This window comes from Azolla caroliniana, unplaced genomic scaffold (assembly GCF_043228905.1).
Source record: "Azolla caroliniana isolate FFs.n. ecotype wild unplaced genomic scaffold, voAzoCaro1.0.p SCAF_17, whole genome shotgun sequence".
Taxonomy (NCBI): domain Eukaryota; kingdom Viridiplantae; phylum Streptophyta; class Polypodiopsida; order Salviniales; family Salviniaceae; genus Azolla; species Azolla caroliniana.
The window spans coordinates 9,743,701-9,764,325 of record NW_028230452.1 but is presented as its reverse complement, the minus strand read 5'-3'; positions in this window follow the sequence as shown (position 1 = coordinate 9,764,325).

Sequence of the window (20,625 nt, the reverse complement as noted above, 5' to 3'; positions counted from 1 at the left end):
AGTCGGAGTCGGATCGACAAGGCGGATCAAGGAGTCATCATTTTTGCCGACTAAATAAAAAATATAGAAAGTAAAGTTAGTTAGAAGTTTTGGATAGTTCTTGCCGACGAGGCAAGATGTAATTCTTGACGAGTCTGTCTGTCGGTCACCTATAAAAAGGAGCCAAAGACATTGTAAAACTATTGTTATGTTTTGAGTTTAATATAGTTATTAATTAGTAGAAATTTGTGTTGCCTAGGTGTTGAGTAATCTCTTGTGTATTCGACTCACTCTTATTTTGTTGGCAACTATATTATGTCAATCAGTCCATCACAATACATAAATATGATATCGTAAGTTACATAGTAATTTTGTTTACGTTCCATTCGTACTCCACATTTTCTTGATAGAACATCCGGTATAGAACGTTCGACCTTATTGTGTTGTCGGTCTTAGTACAACATCTAGCGTAGAGGTGCGGACTCCTATCATATTGGCGTTGTGCTTTATCATGAGAGCAAGTCCCGTTTCGGCTTGCCTTGTGCCTTCAGTGAAGTGTGATCAGTGACACCTATCTGCGTTTCCTCGGCTCGATCCAGCTTTACCCGAATCGGTGCACTTCTTCCAACACTCTCTCTCTCTATGGCCCTTCCAGCCACAATACTAGCAATCTGTTGCGGCCTTTGCTTCCCGGTTTCGAGTGCCGCCTTGACTCCCCCTACTCGTGGAGGGTTCAATATTGTTGTTGGCACCACCTCTGTGCCTTCTATCCTACTCTTGTTGGCCGCCTCGTCCACCACTACCACGGTGCCGATCCACCTCTGTGTACAGCTTGTTCCAGGCAGGCATGCTCGTAGGCGCATCCACGTGGTTTTCCTCGATGAGAAGCATGGACTGCAGCTCGAAGAAGGACGGGGTATTCTCTCTCCTACAGACTACCGTTTAGAATGATCCGAAATTCTCCGCCAAACCTCCGAGGTAAACCTGCACCATCTCATCCTCTTCAACCGTCATGTTAATAGACCCGAGTGAGTCGCAGATCTCCTTGACCTTGGAGGTGTAATTAGCCACTAGCATATACCTTTTGTGGACATTGCTCAACTCTAGTCTGAGTTGTAGCTTCTTGGCCATCGTGTTTGCTGCAGAAATCTTCTTCAGATTTCCCCAAGCACCCTTTGGCATTTTGGCGTTCCAGATGTAGCTCAATTGTTGGCCGCTCACACTAGGTGCGAAGCAATAAAGAACTCATCTTGATTCCTGTTCCAAGGCCGAGAAATCTATGTGTTGAATATGGTGTTGCATCAGTGGCTCCTTCGACATAGCTCCAGTACCCATTTCCAAGCAAGTACTAGTGCATATTGTATGAAGAAGATGCATTGTCGAGCTTCTCCATTGGAAACGAGCTACCCGTACCTCTGTCCATGTTCCTATCTCTTCTTCTCCGGAAGACAAAAAACTTGTCTCTGTCTTGTTCGGTTTGTTAGCAGTAGAGGATTCTTCTAACCCTCGCACTCTAATATCATGAAAAAGATTACGTGCAGAAGCTTATGCAACACACAAAGAAAACACATTCGATTATCCGGAAATACGACAGTTAGGTATACATAGAGATGAGATGAGAGAGTGACAGGGATGGAGCAAACAACAATAAAACTTGATTCAAAATAATCAACACTCTATACATAAATTGTGCTCAGTGAACACTCTTTATACAAGTCCTAGAAGGACTAGTAGAAGTATTGACAAGTACTTGAATGCTCATTAGCTAAGCCTGAAAGTAACAACCTATAATATTCCTATTTACTAAAATAGGAATATAGGCCCCTAAAGTCCTGTTGGATTCCATCCGACTTGACCTAGCCGATCAATCTTCATCCAATCCAGCTCTCAGTTTCTTCAACCGATCCACACCTAGCCAATCGGTCTCCATCCGATCCAACTCCAAGCTTCCTTAGCGATCCGGCCCAAATTGAGCTTGCTCGCTCAACGTAGAGCAAGTGTTCAAATTATTAAGGATATGCTTCAAGCTTATAGCAACAATAACTTCCTATCTCCATGCATACATCGATTGGATATAGTTCTTTTATATTTATTTATTATTTCAGCCATGAGCCTCAAGCGCTATTAATATTCATCTGAGTTATAAATTGTATAAACTATCTAAGGGATATGCAAACTGTTGAGAATCAAGCTCAACATAGTGCAATGTGTGAACACACCCTTTCAGAATCTATGATCACTTAAAGGTCAAGAGTCACACCACTACTCTCGACACATTAACTATGTGTCATAGAATCATATTATATGACACATAACTAATAAGTTCCATATTCCCCATGACTATGAGTCTTCACATTCCCCAAGAGAGAGTAGGTGTTGTAGTGAGTTAATGAAGAGAGAGGGTGACCTTATATAAAGCACCCTTCTCCTACTTCATACTAAGCCGGTTGTGACTCCTTGTAATGCTACATTTTGTATTTGCTATTCTACTAGTGAATATTCACCTTGTTGAGTACTTCATTCTCTATCATCTATCTATCTTCTGTTTCTCTCCTCTCCTCTCTTCTCTCACACATACACACACATAACACACATCTCTTCCGTTGTCGTGAAGATCCGTCACTACGCGCGGATCGTGAAGCGGAACCGCCGGGGTTCTGGACCAGAAGGATTTAGAGTCGATACAAGCTTTGGCGAGAAAGTACTTAAGATAGATTGGGAAAGATAGAAGTTGAGATTACACGATTGAGAGACCACTTTATTATGTCGTGAAGATCCGTCACTACGCGCGGATCGTGAAGCGGAACCGCCGGGGTTCTGGACCAGAAGGATTTAGAGTCGATACAAGCTTTGGCGAGAAAGTACTTAAGATAGATTGGGAAAGAGAGAAGTTGAGATTACACGATTGAGAGAGATTGATTGAACTTTTAACTTTAGATTTAAGAAGCAAGTTACACGATCAATTTGATAACAAATTTCTTCCTCTTAATTTTCATAAAAAAACCGTGTTTTTTCTCCTCCCCCTTCCCTCTTTTATAGATGCTCTCATGCATATGATGCATGTGAGGGTACAAGACATGCATAAATTGCATGTTTGCCATTTGGCGCTTATGTATTACATGTGGTGCATGATAACCATGTCACTCATTTTAGTTCTCATGTATGAGAATTTACATGTAAAAGTACAATGATAGAAATATAATTTCAACTAAATAACATGGCTTAATGGTAAGCTAATTGACTCCTAACTTAGAGGTGCAAGGTTCGAATCCTTACTTGCCCTCCTTGTATATGCAAATATGTATATATATTTATATATTTATTTATCTAGTCGCCGGATGCCGGTGCGTCACAGGATACCGGTGTCGTATGCCGTCGGATCACCGTCGCCGGTTTGCCGTCGAATGCCGTCGGATCACCGGCTCCATCGTCGGTCCGGTTTTGGTTGGCCAAAACCCTTTACGAGTAGCTAGCCCACCTCCACTCTTAGTTCAAGTTACCTTGAACTCTCTATGCTCTACACATAGACACAAAGATAATATCTTTTGCTCCACCTTATATATGATGAGAGCTGTATTTGTCGTGCCTATGTGGGATATCTCACAATTTTCTCCTTTCCTTTTTCAAACTTTATACCCTCATATCTTGACATTTAGTTGTCCGTTTCTCGTGTAATAAAGTGTATTCGAAACCTCCATGATTTTGTACTTAGATATTAAATCTATTTAAAATGTTATCTTCACAATTATTGTACTACGTGATTCATACTCGATTTCGTACGTTTTATGGGATTTTCATACTATTGCCGAAAATCTTCACAACATCCACCCCCACCAAACCGCACGTCCTCCAGTACGTGCCAAGAAGAGAAGAAGTGAGATTTCGGCTACGATGATCAATTAGATTCCTCCATGTCTTCATTTTCATCCGGCCTATTATGTTCATCGTCGAGGTAATCGAGGTCAGGATCCTTGTCTTGTCTTTTCTTGAAAAGCTTTACTCTTTTTCCCGCAATGGGTACGACCAACCTTGATCCGTCTAGTTCCGCAAGGTGGTATGTGGCATTATCGTTGGCACTTGTCACCACATACGGCCCGAACCATCTTCTTGCGAACTTCCTTGTTGTACTGTGTTGATTGTCAAGGGTGCTGTCGTAAACCAAAACCCAATCCCCTTCTTCAATCTTCTTGGGACGAAGTCGATGCGTGTTGTCGAACCGAACTTTGTTCTTTACTCGGGCTGCCTTCATCATCGTTCGCGCTTTTTCTAAATCTTCAAGTCTTCTTTCAAGTTGCCTTATCCGCGCCGCTAATAACTCTTCTCGGCTCATCTCGTTCTCCCACGATATCGCTACCCATGAGGCGATCGTCCTTTCGATGGGCATAATCGGCTTTTGTCCATACATAAGCTCCGTCGGCATATACCCTGTCACCGAGTTATGTGTCGTTCTATCAGCCCACAAGGCATAGGGTAATAGTCATGGCCAATTCCCAACTCGACCGTTGCATGCCCGTACGATGGCTTTAACGATAGGTCCATGCCCTCGCTCGATCTTCCCATTTGCTTCCGGATTGTAGGCAGTCGTGAGGGAGAGCTTCACGCCTAGTCTTTCGAAGAGCTCCGTCGCTTTTGTGCACGTCCAATTCCCCTCGGTCGGCCATTATCTTCCCTACACATCCATATCGGCAAACAACATCTTCAAGTAAAAATTTACAAACGGCTGAAGTCGTCTTATTTGTCAAGGCTCGTCTTTCCACTTGATTTGTCAAGTCTTCCCTTGCCAGCGCTAAGTACTTCATTTGTCCCACTCCCATTGGCATCGAGACCAGATCCACCATCCATTTGAAGTGTATGGTGAGTGGGTATGTCGGCTTTAACTCATCACGATGACGTATATTTGAATATACTTGGCAAGTTTCGCATGTGGACACGAAATGGAGTACATCTTTGTACATGCTTGGCCACCAGTACTTCTCCTTCAACTTTTCGAACGTCGCCCATGTTCCTCTATGACCTGCCCAAGCACTCTCGTGGAATTCGGTCATCAGCGTCTCTTGCTCTTCTTTCTTTACCACCACTCGTCGTGGTATTCCTGTCCTTCTTTTTGGATGTCGCCAAAGGAATCCTCCCTTCAAGAAGTATCAGTAAGCTTTCTTTCGGATTCCTAGGGCCTCCTCCTTTGTCAACGAAGCATCTGTCGTCAATGTTCTTAGGAATCTACCGATGAGTAACCACTCTCCTTCGTACTCGTTCTCGTCGAAGGCGTGGAGGGTTTGCGTGTCCTGGTCTTCCGCCGACAATCGAGCCATCTTGAAGAAGTCGAGGGCGACATCTTCATCTTCCGAAACCATGTTACTTCCATTTGAAAATCTTGCCCTCGACAGCATGTCAGCCATGGCGTTCTTCTTCCCTGCGATGTGACGGATCTCTGGGTTTAAAGACTTGATGTAGGCGATCCACCTTAGCATAGCAAGATCTGGGGTTGCACATCCCGAGACCATTCCGAGAATTGGGAGACAATTTGTCTCTATTATCACTTCTGATCCGATCAGGTAATCTTTGTCCGTCTTCACTGCCGACACAATACCCCAAAGTTCCCGCTTGACTTGGGCATATCTTTGTTGCCGTTCGCTGAGAACCTTTGCTCTGAACCGGACGGCATATCGCGCATTATCTTCACCTTCTTGATTGATGACCCACCCGATTCTGGTTGGGCTCGTATCTATGGTCACGTAAATTGGTTTCCCTTCGGCATAGTCGGCCTTCCTTAGTGTCGGAGCTTCAAGAAGCAGTTTCTTTAATCTTTGCATCGCCTTTGTGTGCTCGTCTCGCCATTCGAACTTTATTCTTTTCTTTAGTAGTCCATATAACGGTTCGGCGACATGAGCGTAGTGAGGAATCCATATATGATAAAACGCGCACGCTCCAAGGAACCTTCGAACCTCCGTTTGGTTTTCGCATTCTTCTTTCATGTCTTGGATTGCGTTCACTTTGGATGGCGAGGGCTTCCGGCCATATGCTCCACACAAGTGACCTACCACCAAGATCTCCGGTTGCCCGAATGCGGATTTTTCTCCCGAAAATGTCAAATTCGCATCTTCGAGCCTTTGAAGCACCTTCTCGCAATCTTTCATATGATCCGCAATGAACTTTCTACAACCTTCCTTATCTTTTGATTCATCTTTCTCCTCAAACGCAAACGCTTCGGCAAATTCGTCCACGCTAGGACCGATTCCGGCATTTCGAATTGTCACCTTGTTGACGGGTTGAAGATCCTGGATGAATCGCAATGATCCATTCTTCTTCGGCACCGTGAACCACCTATTGGAATAAGGAGCATTCGACAGTTCTGGAATTCCCATACTCACCTTCTCCTTTAAGAGCTCGATCAGCTTCGGAAGGTGAGCTCTCGGAACCGGTATCGGTTTAAAATTCCAAGTTACATGAGGCACCGTGAAGATCACCATCGGCTCTATAACCTTTGGGTCGGAGCATCCAATTTCTCGTGGGAAGAATGCGAAAGCCTTCCCATGTCTCTCAAGCATATCGCGAAACATTCGCTCCTCTTCAGGGAGAAGGAAATCCTCCTTTCCAACTCGTAGCTTCCCCTTCGTCTCTTTGGTGAAGTCATGACCTATCTTCTTCGGATTTCTTAAGCTTGGATCGTTAGCGACTTCCTTCATCTTTTGCCAGTTATCTTCCGGTAACGGAACCGCAACTGGCTTGATCTTCTTATCCACCGTTTTATATTTCGTGTTGATGTCAGCTTCCTTCATCGAGATGCCACGACGGTATTCATCGATGATAGCGTACATGTTGACGGAGTTAACCGAAATCACGCGTTGGTTGTGAAGATAGCTCAAGTCCACGACGTCCTCGATTTCGCCGATGGTGTCGTTAAATGAGGCTTCTTCCATAATATGAGTCACGAACTCTCCTTCTTCTATTATATTCTCTTCTTTCAGCATCTTCTCGAATTCTTGTATCCGGCGCTTGTGCTTCCTGTCGGGTAGTACTAGTTTACATGCGCCACTAGGTGTGACACATGTTGCTTCTCCTTGCAATCCACGCACTCTTCTTTCTTGTGGGGTCTTGTGATTGCTCGGACTATTTGTGCCCCATGCTTCAATAGTCTGCTCTAAAAATCCAAGTATTCGCCTCCGAGACTATCTTGATTCCTTTCATGATTGGCTCGCACCGTTAGGAATTGGACCGATCTTTGGTTGTCAAGACTCTTTATTCGTGCGAAGGCTGCTCCATTATCGAACACTTTGGTCTCCATCCGAGATGATGTGATATAAGGTTGCCCTAGGATGACAGGATGCGACGCCGATTCTTGTACGAAGAAGTGTTGTTCCATCTCCACATCCCCGATCGTGACTCTGACATTGGGACAAGCTCCGTACAAATCCTCCGTAGACTTTGTTGCCGCGCGAATCTTCCATCCGTGGTTTGTATTGATTGGCCATCTTCCTTTTTTGTAGAAGTCGGTTGACATGAGGTTGATCTCCGAGCCGTGGTCGATCAAGGCTACCACGGTCTCTTTCTTCTCCCCGATCTTCACTGGCGTCTCCGTTGTCACTCGTGCCCAATGAGGTCGAGTGTAGTGGCTGTCCACCATATCTTCATCGATTTCGTCTCTTGCCATCATTATGGCATTCGTTTTTGCTTTTTGCGGCTTCTCTTCTTCCTCGTCCGATTGTTGTCTCTTTCTCTTTACAAGGTCGATGATCGTGTCATGGAACTCCTTCTTCGTAATGCCAAGCAATTCCCTCAAGGACAAAGTTACGTGGCTATCAAGAACTCGTTCTTCGAGAATCTTCTTTAGGTCCGTCGTCTGCTCTATGTCCAACCTTAGCTTATAGGTAGGTATAGTCCTTGTCCTCCGAGCGGGGTCTTCGACACCAACCTTCACGGGCCGCACTGTTTCTTCAACTCGTATGCTCGGCTCCCCTTTTCGGCTTGATTCTCGTTCCTCCGATTGTAAAGGTCGACTCGTCTCCGCATCGTCCTTCTTTTTCGCGTTCCTTGTTTCATGTCTTTTAGATGGGCCTTGCTCTTCTATTCTCTTTCTCTTTTCTTCGACAAACACCTCGTGGTTGTCGCACATCACCTCTGCGAGTATGTTGTTGTCGTCCACCGGATCCGACCACCCGGTTATGCTTTGCACGCTTCGGTCCGCAAGCTCTACCTCGTTCGATGTGATTTTTCCCTTCTTCTCATATTCGAGAACGGAAGTCCAAAACTTTGCTCCCGCTCTAGCAGCTTCAGTCTTGTCTTTCCCGACTCTTATTCCGGCCGACGCAGCATAGTGCATCGCATCCACATGAGTCGCATCGACATCCTCCATAGATTTCTTCATTCCTCCTCTTCCGAAATTCACCCGTAGGGGTCTTCTAGTCTCGCTTGAGGAGATCATGTTGTCCTCTATGTATACAATATTTTGTCGAATCGCCTCTCGAAGGCTTGCACAATCCCTTCTCATGTGGTCCATGCTATCGCACCACACGCGTTCTTTTCCCTTAGGGCCCCGACGATTCATGTTGGCTAGTGTGACCTTCTCGAACTCCTTCGCTAGCTCTTCAATGATGTCATCATCAATCTTCTTTTCTTCCACGTTACTTTGTCTTGGCGGCTCAGCTACTTTCGGCGATCTTGTTTTCTCTGTGGTAGTCGGTCCCGTCAAGTCGGTGTCATCAACCCATTGGCGACGCTTGTCGAGCCTATTGCACGCCCGCTTCACCGCGATCCAGTCCGCTACGAGCCCATTTGCTTGGGTATCATCTTCGAGAAGAGTCCCCGACTCCCGTCTATCCTTTATGTCCACGGCCTGCTAGCCCACCTCCACTCTTAGTTCAAGTTACCTTGAACTCTCTATGCTCCACACATAAACACAAAGATAATATCTTTTGCTCCACCTTATATATGATGAGAGATGTATTTGTCGTGCCTATGTGGGATATCTCACAATTTTCTCCTTTCCTTTTTCAAACTTTATACCCTCATATCTTGACATTTAGTTGTCCGTTTCTCGTGTAATAAAGTGTATTCGAAACCTCCATGATTTTGTACTTAGATATTAAATCTATTTAAAATGTTATCTTCACAATTATTGTACTATGTGATTCATACTCGATTTCGTACGTTTTATGGGATTTTCATACTATTGCCGAAAATCTTCACGACACCGTTATACAAGAATCATATCCGATTCTTTACATGGAATCAGAGCGGTTTGGTAGCTCGATCTAGCTCCTCCGCATGTGTTGTGTTCTATGCCGACGTTCGAGAAGAACCGGTTCATCGCTATCGTAGTGCGACTACATAGCTTGTGTTCAAGAGAGAAGGAAAAGAAGAAAGAAAACTCATTGAAAATGAATACTCAAATGGGGAGGACTCTCCCTAGCGAGAACTTGAACCGAAATAACTTTGTATCTTGGGAGGACAAGATGCACCAATACCTTGTCGGTCAAGGATATTGGAGCTACATCTAAGGAGCACAAGAAAATCGACCCGACCCGAAGGACGCCGACTACTCAACATGGGAGCGAGCGGCAAGTCGAGTAATGTATTGTTTGGCGACATGTGTTCATGATCACATGCTCGGCTACATTCGAGAAGCCGAGACGCTGAAGGAAGCGTGGGAGAATCTACGAAAGATTTTTGCCACCAACACAACCGCGAGAAAGCTTCAACTACACCAAGAGTAGAACAACATCCAACAAAGGGATATGTTCGTCACAAGCTACACCTTGAAGATCAAGGAGCTTTGTGACTCGCTTAGCTCAATAAGCGTCAATGGGGACGATGATGAGATGGTGCAAATATGCCTCGGCGGCCTTGCACCACGGGTTGGCGCGATGATGACCGTCGTACTAGCATGAGAGAATCCTCCCTCTTTCTTCAATTTTCAATCCATGTTGTTGGTCAAAGAAAACCATGTTCGAACAAGGAGCAACGCCTTGGAAGGAAATGTCAAGATTCGAACTCTTGACATAACCATGTTATAATTGAGTATTATGTGTTAACCACACATCTAGCATATAATCATGTATATACTTCCTCATTGTAGGTTTTAGCTAGCATCATGTGCATAATTTCTCGCTTGTATTATTAACACTTGGCACATGCATGCGTACCTACTGCCTACATGCTCTATTGTATCACATGCACGCAACAGGTATGCATGCCACTTAGTATAAACAGTTGAGTTCACCTTGAAGGAATTCAAGGTTAACAACGCCAGTCATGGACATATCAATCTAGTATTCTCATTTCGCCCATCTTCTCTCCTTAATCTTCATCTCTATCTTTATGCTCTTGTGTCATTCCGTCATCGCTCCATCGTAGCCTCATCATCCGTGCTCTGTCTTAGTCCGCGCTTGGTGTGTCCATGACAGGACACATGCTCTACACACATTTGAATGGAGGAAGAGGACGCAGCCGAGCAAGAGGCCAATTCAGCCAAGGATGACGCGGACGAGGCTCGACTTACAAAAATAACTCGCAATTTCAGCAACAAGGCGGAAGCCATCGAGGAACCTTCGGTAGACGGGGGAGCTTCCATTCCGGTCCAAGTCGACAAAACTCGATCGAATGTGGATATTGCGGCAAACTCGACCACCATAAAGAAGGGTGTTGAAAGAAGATGCACGAGTCGGCTTGCACTAGTCGGCAACTCACCAATTACCCCACCAACTCTGACTATGACGATCATGGCAGAATGTTCATGATGAGACATAGAGCAAATTCTATGTCGGCTTCTACTTCAAATAGCGCCTCTAGTTCAGAAGACGTATGGTTCGTCGACTCCAGTGCCTCTAACCATATGACGTCTCATCAAGAAGGGTTCCGAGAACTTTGAGAGCCGAACCGACCCGGCTATGTCGAAACTGGAGACGACACTACTCATCCGATTTGGCACATCGGCAATGATCCATTCGGAAGAGAAGGTAAGGAAACTTATATTAAGAATGTCTTGCATGTACCTACCATTATGAAGAATTTGGTCTCTGTCGGCCAAATTGTTGAGCAAGGGATGCAAGTTTGATTTAATCAAGGTGGTTGCTTCATCGAGAAACAAGGTCGTCTCATCGCTCACGGACAAAGAGAGGGCCGAATGTTCATTCTCGACTCACACACGTTGAAATCGTCCATGTTTGCAAAAGGCACAAAAGCCGATTCCGACATAGATCTATGGCACAAGCGGATTGGCCACATCAATCTCAATAAACTCAAGGCGATACAATCGAAAGGATTCTTCATCGGGCTCCCAACCTTCAAAGAGAAGGAGATTGAAGACATGTGTGCAACTTGCCGATTCGGCAAACAACATCAACACTCATTCCCGAAGGAGAGGAATGTGAGCAAAGGCGTACTCGACGTAATTCATTCAGATGTATGGGGTCCGGCTCAGATAGCTACATTCAGCGGATGCCAATACTACGTGGCCTTCATCGACGACTTCTCTAGGCACACCTAGATCTACCCCATGTGACAAAAGAGCGAAGTGTTCGAACACTTCCAGAAATTCAAAAGCGAAGTCGAAAAGACAACCGATTGTCATGTACGATGTCTTCAGTCGGATGGAGGAAAAGAGTACTTCTCCGATGAATTTTAGGTTTTTCCTCGGAAAGAAGGAATTTGGTGCAAGTTTTCGTGTCGACATATGCCACAACAAAACGGAGTAGCCGAACGAAAAAATCGGCACATCCTCGAAGAAGCATGGGTTATGCTTAACGAAAAGCACATGCCGAAGTCATACTGGGCAGAAGCCACCAACACAGTCATCTACCTAATGAACCGGTGTACAACATCCGGCGTGCATGAGGTTACCCTGCACGAGAAGTTTTTCGGAAAGAAGCCGCATCTATCACATGTTCGGATATTCGGCTCCATTGCATACGTGCACATCCCTAACGAGAAGCGACAAAAGCTCGACCGGAAGTCAAAGAAATGTATCCTCGTAGGATACTCACTAGAGCAAACGGGGTACAAGTGCTATAACCCCTCGACTCGGAAGGTTCCTATAAGCCGATATGTAGTCTTCAATGAATCGGCATCATGGTACGAACCCGAGCCGAATCCTCCCGAACCATTTCCAATCAACCCAAAATCTGTCGAACAAGAGATAGAAGATGGAGATCGACTCAAACACATGTTCAAAGAAAGCCCAATTACGACAAGGCTTAGTGGGCCACAAGAACCTCTGAGCAACCAAAGCATATCTCGGCCGAGTCCGAAGCTAGACAAAGGGAAGGCCAAAATGCCGGAATACGAAGATCAGATCGAAATCGAGTCGACTCACTCCCTCGATAGTGAGTTTGAAGGCCTCGACATTCGGACAAATGGAGCGAAGAAAGCCTTAGTATCCGCAAAATAGAAGGTAGCGACTGTACGAGAGCTAGTAACATTTTCCGAAGCCGCCAAGGAGCCCAGATGGGTTGAAGCGATGAATGAGGAGATGCAAGCACTCTCCAAAAACGAGACATTGGATCTCATCCCTTATTCACCTCACAAGAAGGCAATCGGTTGCAGATGGATTTACAAGGTTAAGTATAATGCCGACGGCTCCGTAAATTGCTACAAAGCCTAACATGTAGTGAAAGGATAGGCACAAACACATGGAATCGACTATGAAGAGACCTTTGCCCCGGTGGCAAAGATGACAACTGTGCAGACCGTAATTGCACTTGCAACGGCAAAAGGGTGGCACCTCCATCAAATGGACGTAAAGAACGCCTTTCTTCAAGGCGAATTAGAAGAGGTGTACATGGTACAACCACCCAGCTTCGAATCCAACATTCATCTAAAATCCGTATGCCAACTCAAGAAGCCACTCTATGGCCTTAAGCCAGCACCGTGTGCTTGGCATTCGAAGATACGCAATATCTTCCTCAAATCGGCTTTCGAATGTCGAAATCCAGCAACTCCCTCTACGTAAAAAACGACTCTAGAAGCCTGATTGTCACCATCCTATACGTGGATGATCTGGTTATTGGAGGTGAGCATTTAGTCGAAGTCAACAAAGTGGAGTACCTCCTCTCCAACAAATTTGAGATGACGAACATGAAGGAGCTCCATTACTTCCTTAGCATCGAGGTAATTTGGATTCCGACCGGCATTATGATCTCTCAACGGCACTACATCCTCAACTTGTTATACAAGTACCGGATGGCTGAGTGCAAATCTGTGGCAACCCCTCTTGATCAAAACCTCAAACTAGATGTTGATTCCAGCACAGACGAGTGCGAGGTGACTCAATATCCTCAACTGATCGGAGCCTCATCTATCTCACGATCACTCAACCCGACCTAAGCTATCCAGTCGGAATCCTTAGCGAATTCATGCAAAGTCCGCGAGATATCCATTTCCATTGCGCTAAGCGAGTATTACGATATGTGAGCGGCACAATGGATTACGACATTCTCTACAAATCGGCGACACCAATTTGACTCAAAGGGTACGCGGATGCTGACTGGGCCGGCTACAGAGGTGATCGACGATCGACCTCCAGAATTGTCTTCTTGCTTGGCAGCGGAGCAATATCTTGGAGTAGTAAGAAGCAGCCTATTGTTGTATTTTCGAGCACAAAGCCCGAATACAAGGGCACAACCATAACTGCATGTGAAGCCATATGGCTCAAGAGGATTTTGAAGGATTTGGGCATTCCCATCAAGGATCTGACTCCCCTCTGCTACGACAACATGAGCAATATTTATTTGGGTCAGAACCTGATGTTCCATGCACGTGTTGAATGGGAGTCTCTAATGAACGTATTCACATTGTCTCCTTTTGTACCCACTAGGTTTAGGCTATTTATGTAAATAGTGAGAAGGGCAGTTTCCCTAAGTCAGTTAGTACATAAATTGACTTTGTAACCTAGTTTTGAGGGTTGTTGAAATATAGTTCATCTTGCGCCTATTCGTCTCTCTCTCTCTCTCTTGCGTTCTTGTTGTGTCTTGTCTCTCTATTTCTTTTGTACACCGTGAAGATCTCGGTTGGCAACTCTCTACAAGATCGTTTTCACGAAGAGAAACACCGGCAAAATCTACACTCCACTATTCTAAATCACCATTGAAGTGAGCCAATTAGTTGCACTTCACTCCTGTGATTGTAACCGCTCGGAGTGAGATTTCGCTTCACAAGCTCTGCCTCAGCCGAACTACATTGGATTAAACAATCGAATAGGGCACCTGACGCTAGTCACTTGCTTTTCGTAATCACTCATAGTTGTCTAGGCTTCAAGAACAACCCCCTTCCGTGCTTCATTCGGCTAGACAACATTCGGAAACATTAGTTCAATTTTTTCTTCTCATTGTCGTAGTCACCTAAAGCAAAATCGGCCTGGATAATCGACACATACCCTGTGTTCGGAAATCTCAAAAAAAAATCGACATACTCGGGTCCAACTCAACTAGGCTAGTTAGCCGTGGTCACTTCGGATCGAGTCTCCCAAATTTCAAATCAAATCCGGCTTGTGTTCAAACTCGACTAGAACAAATTCGAGTGAACCTATCTGCTGCACACAACCACCGTTCGTAGCCAACCCCGAACAAAGCCCCCTTAAAAATCGACACAGATGGCATCAACATCCGGCTCTTCAGAGATGAGTCTAAGGAAGTTCGACTGATCAAACTTCAACTTCTAGAAGGAGCAGATGGAAGACTATTTAATAGTCAAGGGGCAAATCGACCCCATCGAAAACGAAAATGCTCCAGAAGGATACAAGCCGCTTGAATGGGAGAAGCTCGACAGAATTGTCCGAGCCACTATTCGGATGCACCTATCGAAGTCCATGTACTTTATGGTGCAATCATGTTCGACTGCCTTCCAACTATGGAAGACACTTTCAGACACTTACGAAAAGAAGGTCGCCACCACAAAGATATATTTGATACGGCACCTCTATAACCTTCGGGTGAAAGAATCTGATTCGGTCTAAGCACACCTCAATGAGTACAAAAGTCTAAGCTCCCAAATTTGGGCTCAAGGGACGATTATTGAGGATGAACTAAGAGTAATGCTGCTTATGAGTGGTCTCCCCCCGTCGTGGGAAAATTTCGTCACAACCGCATGCAACACATTGATTGCGGCCATTAAATACTCCTCAGTCACGAGCACAATTCTGACTGAAGTAGCTCGGAGGAAATCGTTTGTAAATGATTCGGCCAATAATGTGTATGTAGTACAAGGTTTGACCGACCGATCGAACAGCCGAGGAAGAAGTTCTTCATGGCAACTGAACAACTGCCGAAGTCAGAGCAAATCCCGGGATAATCGAGTTTGCAATTATTGCAAGAAACCCGGACACATCAAAGCTGATTGCCATGCACTCAAGGCAAAAAATCAAAAGGTTTAACGAGCTGATCTGAAGAGTGGCCGGCATGAGGAGGTCAATTGCGTCGGCTCTTCGGCCGAAATACTTTCGAGCGACCCGAACATACTATCCATTGAAAACCCAGTCAAATAAAAAAAAATTCTTACGACAAAGGAATCGAGTACATGGCTCTTGGATTCAGGCACTTCATATCACGTGACCCCTCATCGATCCCAATTTCGGAAATATTCAGCCCGACATTCCGACTCAATTTGAGTCGGAAATTCACATCATTGTGTGATTATCGGAATTGGCACAGTAGAGCTCAACCTTCCGGATGGCTCTACATTGGTACTACATAATGTCTGACATGTACCTGAGATCTTAAGACCTTTGATCTCATTCGAACAATTAGACAAAGACGGCATTCCTGCCACCTTCTCATTAGGTTGGTGGACACTCCACAGGGGGAACCTCCTACTTGCTCGAGGACCGAAAGTACACTCATTGTACCTGTTATATGTCACACTCAAAAAGGGTGACTTGTTCTTGGTCGACATTCCCGTGTCATCACTTTGGCGTGGACAACTCGGACACCTTAGCAAGGTTGGCATCACGCATTTATCTAGAGCCAAATACGTTCCTAAACTCTCCTTTTGTAATCATCAGTTCTACGAGCAATGCTAGTACGGGAAACAGATAGCCACATCACATCCAACATCAACACCAAGATAATCGAGTCCTCTCGATTTGGTTCACTCGGACATCTATGGTCCTATGCCACATCAGTCTCTCGGTTGTGCCTTGTATTTCGTTAGCTTTATTGACGACTCGACTCAGAAGGTGTGGGCTTACCCAATTAAAACTAAAGATTGAGTGTTCTCAATTTTTTCCGATTGGCTCGCTATGGTCAAGAATCAGCCCGGCCGAAAATTGAAATGCTTTCGAACTGACAATGGAAGAGAGTTCAAATCTAAAGAATTTGTTAGATTCTACCGACAATGCGGCATACGACGTGAATATACGGCATCCCACAGTCCAGAGCAGAATGGACTTGCCGAGCGGATGAATCGGACAATTCAAGAAAGGATAATTTCCATGCTCCAACACTCTGGACTATCGGATGGCTTCTAGGCAGAGGCACTACTTACGACAGTACACATAATCAATATGTCATTGAGGAGGCTCTAGGACTTCGGATGCCTCAGGAACTATGGACCGGCAACAAGCCGAATTATGACAAACTGAGGATTTTCGGATGCGAGGCATACACCCTCATACCGAAAGACGATCGCCTCAAACTTGCACAAAGGACCAGGAAATGCATTTTCCTTGGTTACGGACCAAATGGTGAAATCAACTACCGACTCTAGGACCCCGAGCACAAACATGTGGTCCAAGTTCGGACATAGTGTTCAATGAGTCTGCCATGCATCAATCGGCCGAAAGCCGATCAAAGTTCGAAGGGTAATTTCTTCAGATGTGCCAACCCTTCACAAAGGCCCAACACACAACACAAGGTTGGCTTCACGAGTAGCCGAAACCTCTACTACCGACTCGGCAACATCCAACTTAGCATAGCCGAATGTTTCAGCTTCGGACCATCTGACTACGACACCCGATGCGACTAGTCCAGCTATACCTCAAAGATCCGAGAAATTGTCGCATACCCCAGAGAGATACTCTCTTGGTATCTTCTTTACGGATGCCAGAGAACTAACATCATATCAAGAAGCATCAGCATCTACCAATTCGGCCACATGGCATCTGGCCATGGAGTTGGAAATGAACTCCATTCGCGCAATCAAAACTTGGGACTTGGTCGAATTACCGAAGAATTGACGCGCTCTCTCGTGCAAGTGGGTCTTACGAGTTAAAGAGATGTCTAATTCGGGCACCCCAAAATTCAAGGCCAAACTAGTAGCTAAGGGTTTTCGACAGGAATATGGCATCGATTTCGACGAAATATTTTCACCAATGGTGAAAATGATGACCCTTAGACTCATGCTCGGCTTCGTGGTAGCCGAGGACTTAGAGATGATTCAGTTAGATGCGAAAACTACATTCCTCCATGGTGATCTAGAGGAGGAAATTAATATGGAACAACCGAAAGGCTTCATCGCACTCGGCCAAGAACGTCTAGTCTACCGACAGTGGTATAAGAAGTGGTACCGCGACAGTGGTATAAGAAGTTCGATGACTTCATTTCAATCGGTCGGCTTCTCAAAGAGCGATGAGGACCACTGTCTCTTCACGAAAACTGCTCGAGATAGGGCACCCATCGTCCTCATCATCTACGTGGACAACATGCTAATCTCCGGTCAGCAAGCCAGAGAGCTTCCCAAACTCGTTCGGCAACTGCGGTTGAAGTTTTCCATGAAGGACCTCGGTCCGGCAAGACACATTCTCGGTATGAAGACTAGTCGAAATCGAAATCGAAGACAATTGTTTCTATCCCAATCCGACTATATTAAACGTGTCCTCAAACACTTCAACATGCAATCAACAAAATCTACTTCGACCCTACTCCCCATTAGTCTTTGGTTGTCTCAATTAGACTACCCGATATCCGGTTCGGAGAGGGAAACTATGAAGTCGGTACTGTATGCACCGGCAGTCGGCTCCCTGATGTATGCGATGGTCACGACACGGCCTGACATTGTTGATGTCATAGGAGTCGTCAGCAGATTCATGCACAACCCTAGCCAATCGCATTGGAATGCAGTAAAGCATGTGTTCAGATATCTGGTGGGCACAAAAGACCTTGGCATTCTATTCGGTGTGAATGACACTTCAGGCGTAGTCGGTGACAGGAACTGCACGCTCCCTATGTGCAATGCTCGGCCACAACCGAGCTTAGAATCATACACAGAAAACGGGAAATGAAAGCACGATACAATGGAGAGAGGAGTACACAGGATGTTAGCGTGGAAAAACCCAAACTAGGGAAAGAAACCACGGCAGTCCACAGACTACAAACTATCACTCTATCAGAATGTACAATAGTGAGCTCACGGAGGCAACGATCTCGTGCTCACGATCTTCGCCACAGGCGGCGGTTACAACAGAGGTAGCGACCTCTTCCTCTCTCTCTCTCTCTCTCTCTCTCTCTCTCTCTCTCTCTCTCTCTCTCTCTCTCTCTCTATACACTATTACACGCTCTCTAGTCTTTCACCAACAAGAATGACAACAACACTATATATTCTCTGTTTGCCCTAAGTCATATTTATACTAATATGACTTTTCGGCTATTTACAAATATAGCCACGATGGACTCTCAAAAACATATTTACAAATATGTCCCTTCATCTGGTGATCACTCTTCATCGGTCCTGCATCATCCGGCGCTTGCCAGGTACTCCTCATCCGGTTCTCACCGGCCGGGTCTTCATCATCCAGTTCTCACCGGGTCATCCGTAGCCGGGTACTCCTCATCTGGTTCTCACTGGGTCTTCATCATCTGGTTCTCACCGGGTCATCCGTAGCCGAGTACTCTTCATCTGGTTTCGGCCTCAGCCGAGATTCTCATCAGCACTGTTCTTCTCACTTCCCATCCGGAGGGACCTGTTTCCTAACAAACTCCCCCTTCACTCCGGCATGGGATGTCTTACTAGTCCGACCCGCTTCTGACATGCATCTAGCTTGTCAGGTGTCAGTACTTTGGTGAGCATATCTGATCCGTTCTCGGCCGTGTGGATCTTCGTCAACGCGAACTACTGGTCATCTACTCTTTCCCGGATCTAGTGATACCTACGCTGGATATGCTTCATCCGGGAATGGTAGGCCGCATTCTTAGCAAGGTGGATGGCACTTTGACTGTCGCAATAGAGCCGGTATTCATCTTGCCAGATACCGAGCTCTCCGATGAAGTCCTTCATCCATAATATTTCCTTGTCAGCTTCCACAACCGCCATGTACTCCGCCTCCGTGGTTGACAACACAACCGTCTTCTGCAGCCTCGACTGCCACGAAATAGCTCCCCCTGCATATGTCATTACGTACCCGGATGTAGACCAACTGGTATCCACATCAGTCGACATGTCCAAGTCGCTAAAACCGTCAAGTTGAGGTTTACCGGAGCCGAATCGGAGACACATGTTCGAAGTGCCCTTTAAGTACCGGAGTATCCATTTGACCACGTTCCAGTGCTCCTTGCCGGGATTGCTCATAAACCGGCTCACCACTCCGACTGCGTATCCTATATCCGGTCGGGTACAAACCATTGCGTACATTAAGCTCCCGACGGCAGAGGCATATGGAACCTTCATCATATCCGCCTTCTCTGCTTTCGTCTTCGGGCTTTGCTTACCGGATAACCTGTAGTTTGCCGGAAGTGTCGATCCGACCGGTTTCGCATCTGACATGTTGAACCGTTGAAGCACCTTTGTCACGTATTTCTCCTGTGACACCCACAGTTGCTTCGCTGGCCGGTTTCGGATGATATGCATCCCCAGCATCTGTCTTGCCGGACCCAAGTCTTTCATTGAGAAGGTCCGGTTGAGAGCCTTCTTCAGCATCTGTATTTTGGCTTGGTCCTGTCTGACAATCAACATGTCGTCCACGTACAGAAGGAGTATCAGGAAGTCGCCTCCTTCGAACTTCTTCACAAACATGCAGTGATCGGCTTGCGTCTTGTGGTACCCTTGATCTGTCGTGAAGGAGTCGAACTTCCGGTACTATTGTCGGGGGGCCTGCTTCAACCCGTAGAGGCTTTTCTTCAACTGGCAAACCAAGTGCTCCTTCCCTTTCTCCACGAATCCTTCCAGTTGCTGCATGTAGATCTCCTCTTCGAGGTCACCGTGAAGGAATGTTGTCTTCACGTCTAGTTGCTCTACCTCGAGGTCCATGCTTGCCGCTATACTCAGCACCGTCCGGATGGAGGTCATCTTTACTACCGGGGCAAATATCTCGTCGAAGTCCACGCCCTTCTTCTACTGGAACCCCTTCGCCACGATCCTGGCTTTGTATCTCGGGGGATTGCTGGCATCTCCCGGTTTCAACTTGTACACCCACTTGTTTCGGAGTGCCCGCTTTCCTTTCGGCAAGTCCACCAATTTGTACAAATGGTTCTCATGCAGGGAATCCATCTCATCCGGCATGGCACTTAACCATTTTCGGTTGTGGGTGTCATCCTTCGCTTCTTCGAAGCTTTCTGGCTCTCCCTCATCAGTCAGCAGCACATGCTCTGAGTCCGGAAATCTTCGGGGGGGCCTTCTCTCTCTGAGAGGATATCTCCGTCTTTGGGCTTCGGTAACCGGCTCCTTCATTTGATCTTCATCTGAATCCGATTCGGGGTCTTGGCCGGTTCCGGTTCTAGCTTCCTCTAC